The sequence below is a fragment of the Zingiber officinale genome, chromosome 6A (genome assembly GCF_018446385.1).
Source record: "Zingiber officinale cultivar Zhangliang chromosome 6A, Zo_v1.1, whole genome shotgun sequence".
Lineage (NCBI taxonomy): Eukaryota > Viridiplantae > Streptophyta > Magnoliopsida > Zingiberales > Zingiberaceae > Zingiber > Zingiber officinale.
The window spans coordinates 3,966,711-3,972,048 of NC_055997.1; positions in this window are offsets into that span (position 1 = coordinate 3,966,711).

Genomic DNA, 5,338 nt, shown 5'->3' on the forward strand with positions numbered 1-5,338 from the left:
CAATAGAAGATGAAAGTTACAGAGATGAGGATGTTAGAGTGGATGTGTAGATATACGAGGATGGATAGAATAAGAAATGAGAGCATTAGAGAGAAAGTCAGAGTTGCATCTATTGAGGAAAAAGTCCGATAGACATGTTTAAAATGGTACGGGCATACACTTAGATGACCCATAAATGTTCTAGTTTGGCGATGTGAAACTATGACAAACACACACATCAAATGAGGAAGAGGAAGATCAAAAAAGACTTGATTAATAACAATAAAACAAGATAAAATTTATTAAGTATAAATAATGATATAGTAGAGGATAGAGTCAAATGATGTAAAAGGATCCATATAACTAACCTCATATAGTGGGATAAGACTTAGTGGTTATGGTTGTTGTTGTTGATAGAGAAAGGAAGGAGAACAAAAAAAAAACAAAGTAAAATAGTGGATAGAGAGCTTATAGTATGGCTTGAGGTTTATTATGTTGTTTGCTTTGCCACGCAACAAAAGCTATTGATTTCGTTAATTTGAACATGAATATTAAAAATAATCTTCTAAACCCTATTAATTCAATAGAATATCAGGAAATAGACAATCAAACCCGTTGTTTGGGAAAAGAGAATGACGTGGTTGAAAATTATTATTTATCAAAAACTTTTCAAAAATAATTAAACGAGTGTTTAAATAAACTCAAAATCCTAACATTACAAAGATGAAAATACCCTCAAAACCCAAACTTAGCAAAAGATAAAAAAGACTAAAATTGTTTTGGGCCTTTAAAAATGTATCAAACAACTTTTTTTGGGCCTGAAATTGGGTTGTTACAAGTGAACCCGATAATCAATTGTAGATCTTTGAATAAATTTTGATTTAATATATTGTAAATTGATCCTGTCCGAAAGCTGAGAAGACGGTAGGCTGGGAATGTAACTCTGCGGTTGACTGGATGAAGACTCCTTGTCGTCTTGCAAAATCAGGAGCATTTGTGTTGGGTTGGGAAGGGGTCCTCGGCGTTGGCCCTCCGACGCTCAAGTCAGTCCTTGGTTCAGAGAAGAATAGTAGACAAACTATAGCAATGAGTGTGTTGAATAGTAAAGTATCGCCTACCTCGGTCTGTAGATGGAGGCTCCCTTTATAGTGTCACTGTAGTATCTTGAAGGCACTGGAATTATGTTCTGTTTAAATTTTCCTATACAAAACTTGTACAAGTACAGAACTATTCCTAGCAACACGCATGCTCGATCAGACATGTGTTTGATCAATCAAGCAAATTCTTAAATGATCAAAGCACACCTTGATCGAAGTACAACATCGCTGGCCTCTTGTGTTGGTATTCCAAAAAATGATACAAAGAAAACTAACTAATTACGCAGCGGAATTAAAGAACTAGTTGTACCGTTTCTTTATAGCTAAAGACCTCTTGATCTTCTGTCGTATTCCTCTCCTCTTCTTGGACGTCGTGTGGGTGACAATCTACCAAGACAACACCACCCTCCTTCTCTTCTCGGTTTCAAAACCGCCGACTACAAAAGGAGGCTCTAGAATGGGGCATCTTCTAATCTTCTTCCTCTTCTTCAAGTCACCGCCCACCAAGGGAGAAGGGGCACCGGTCCTAAGCAAAGAGGAGGGGGTCATCCCTAGGTGGAGAAGGTGGCGTCGGCCACCAAGGAGGGAGGAGATGAGGGGCGCCGGCCCTAGGCAAGGGGGAAGGGGACGCCGGCCACAAGGAGGAGAAGAGGTGAGGGAAAATTAGAAAATTAGGTTTTAGGAGCCACCACATACTCTTTTTTACAGGCTTGCGATTGGTTACAAAGAAAGAAAAAATAACAGAATTCTGTTTAGAAAAAAAATCTCTCTTTCTATAACCGAATTTTGTTTAGAAAAAATCTTTCTTTCTATAACCAAGTTAAACCAAACCAAGTTAAGTTAAACCAAACCAAGTTAAGTTAAACTAAACCAAGTTAAACTAAACTCAGTTAAACTAAACTCAGTTAAACCAAACTTAGTTAAACCAAATCAAGTTATGGATGGGTGGATGTGAGGCTTTATATAGAGGCTACAACAGGGACGTAGAGGAGGAATTGGTTTAGGCTTCCTGATGGGCTTGGGCTTCTTGTGTTCGGCCCGAACACCCAACCCAAGTCTATCAATAATAACTTATACCACTAAGGGTGTGTTTGGTTCAAGTTATCATGTATAACCTTGGCTATGTGATTACCTGGTAATCACATTACCAAGGTTATGGGGAATACAACATAATCAAATGTTGTTTGGTTCAATTTAGGTAATGCAACAAAAATTTGTTTGTTTGAAGGTTTTAATGAATAGCCTAGTTTAATGTTTTACTATGTTACCCTTAGTTTCAAAATCAACTATACATAATAATAATAATAATAATAATAATAATAATAATAATAATAATAATAATAATAATAATTTTTTATTATTATTATTATTATTATTTAAACTCTACATTTATTTTTTTACTTTTTCTTTATTTTATATATTTTTTATTTTTTTACATTTTTTTGTTTTTTTTTATTTTTTAATTTTTTTTTACATTTTTATTTTTTATATTTTTTTATGTTTTTAACTTTTTTTATTATTTTTTACTTTTTTTAATTTTTTTCTCATTTTTAATTTTTTTATGCTTTTTTATTTTTTTAATGTTTTTTTATTTTTTTGAGTTTTTTTTATTTTTTATTTTTTTAAAAAAAAATTATGTTTTTTTTTATTTTTTCCTTTACGTTTTTTTGTCCCATTTTTCTCTTATCCGAGGGTATTTTGGGTAAAAAAATCGTTAATCCCGGAATCAAGAAAAACCACAGTTTTCCAAGGTTTTCCGATTCCTGGTTGCATGCCCCTTTTGCTAACGTGTCGGACATGGAATATTACTCGGGAATCATCGATTACCTAAACCAAACAGGGGTTTTATTAGGGCTGCAAACGAATCGAGCCGGCTGGCGAGCTTTTCGAGCCGACTCGAAAAATATTCGATTCGTATTCGAATTTATCGAATTCGAACCGAACTCGAACATGTTCGAACTTTTTTTCGAGCCGAACTCGAACCCAAATTATATTGTTCGAGTCGCTCGCGAGCCGCTCACGAGCCTTAATATTTATTAATATAAGTTAAATATATATTAAATAAATAAATTTCGAGCCTTTCGAACCTATCTTCGAATAATAATTCGAATAGTTTGCGAACATGTTCGAATATTTTGAGCCGAATTCGAACCCGAACCCTAATTCGAACCGAACTCGAACCAAACATTTTAAATTTTTCGAGCTTCGAATCGAGCTCAACTCGAATATACCTATTTCGAGCCGAATTCGAGCCTTAAATTTTTCAGCATATTCGGCTCGATTCGATTCGTTTACACCCCTAGGTTTTATTGATAACCTAGGATAGATAACCAAGGTTATCAAGAATAACCCTCAACTAATCGCACCCTAAAGGATTATTATTGAACTACCGCACCAATCTCATATTACAATATGGGCTCATTCTTATCATGAGTGCGTTAATCTCACTGTGTTTAAGATATCGTATGTTCGTTAATTAATTGAGTTACTGACAATCCAATTAATTAACATCTGATTCCAAGAGTAGTACCACTCAACTTTATTTTCATGCCGGACTAAGTCCACCTGCAGGGTTTAAATGATATTCCTTATGAGCTCCTCAAGGGGACATCATCAACCTAAATAATTAGGACACAGTTTCCTTCTATAATCAACAACACATCATATAAATAATACTATCTCCCAACTCATCGGGCCTATTGATTTAACGAATAAATCTCACCCATTGATAAGTTAAAGAAATAAATACTAAGTACACGTGCTTGTTATTATATAGGGATTAAGAGGGCGCACATCCATAATAACAGATGTTCTGTTCTTTTATGTAGTCAGTATAAATCGAACAATCTCAAATGGTCATGCTCAATACACACATAGTGTACTAGTGTAATTTTATAGTCAAGACAAACTAATACCAAATTACATTATAACCGTTCCAATGGTTTGTCCCAATCCATCTTGGTTGCGAGCTACTATTTATAATTTATAAGGAACTAATAACATGATCTTCTGTGTGGCACCACACACCATGTTATCTACAATATAAATTAAATGGACAACTGCATTGACATATATATAAATATAAAATGTAGATATTTGACCAAAGTGATTCTCATTTCAAAATATTTCAAAACAGATGTTCATATAAAAGCTAGGCTTATAATATGCATCCCAACAATCTCCCATTTATACAACTATGCTGCCATAAATGCTACCATAAATGTTGTCATACATCTGATTCTCATCCCCTCAACATGCCTATAAAAGCTCTCACCGGAAGGGCCTTAGTGAAAGGATCTGTCAGGTTATCTGCTGATGTAATTTTGGCGACAACAACCTCTCCTCATTTTATGATGTCTTGTATCAGGTGGTACTTGCGCTCAATGTGTTTATTTGCCTTATGGGCTCGTGGTTCCTTTGAGTTTGCTAGTGCACCACTATTGTCACAATAAATTGTGATAACTTTGGGCAAACCAGGAATCACATCTAAGTCTATCAAGAAGTTTCTAAGCCATACAACTTCTTTGGCTGCCTCAGAGGCTGCCACATACTCAGCTTCCATGGTGGAGTCTGAAATGCACTTCTGCTTAACACTCCTCCATGCTATGGCTCCACCTCCCAAAGTAAACACATACCACGAGGTTGATTTACTGCTGTCCCTATCTGATTGGAAGTCTGAATCCGTGTAACTCACAGGGAGCAAATCATCAGTCAGGTAAACCAGCATATAATTTCTAGTCCTTCTCAGGTACTTTAATATATGTTTACGACAGTCCAATGTCTTGGTCCTGGGTTACTTTGAAATTTGCTAACCATGCCCACGATAAAATAGATATCCAGTCTCGTACATAGCATCACATACATTATGTTTCCTACAGCCAAAGCATAAGAAACTGCCTTCATCTCCTCTATCTCCTTTGATGTTTTAGGACACATCTCTTTAGATAAAGGTACTCTACACCGAAAAGGTAGAAAACCTTTCTTGAAGTTTTGTATGCTAAAACGAGCTAGGATAGTATCGATGTATGAAACTTGGGATAAGCACAACATCCTTTTCTTGCGATCCCTTATTACTTTCATCCCAAGAATATGTTCATATTCTCTCAAGTCCTTCATATCAAGCTGCTTGGACAACCATACCCTTACGTTTGACAACACTTTGACATTGTTGCCAATGAGCAAAATGTCATATACGTATAGTACAAGAAATACCACCACGTTTCCGTCACTTTTCTTGTATACACAAGTCTCATTTGAACACT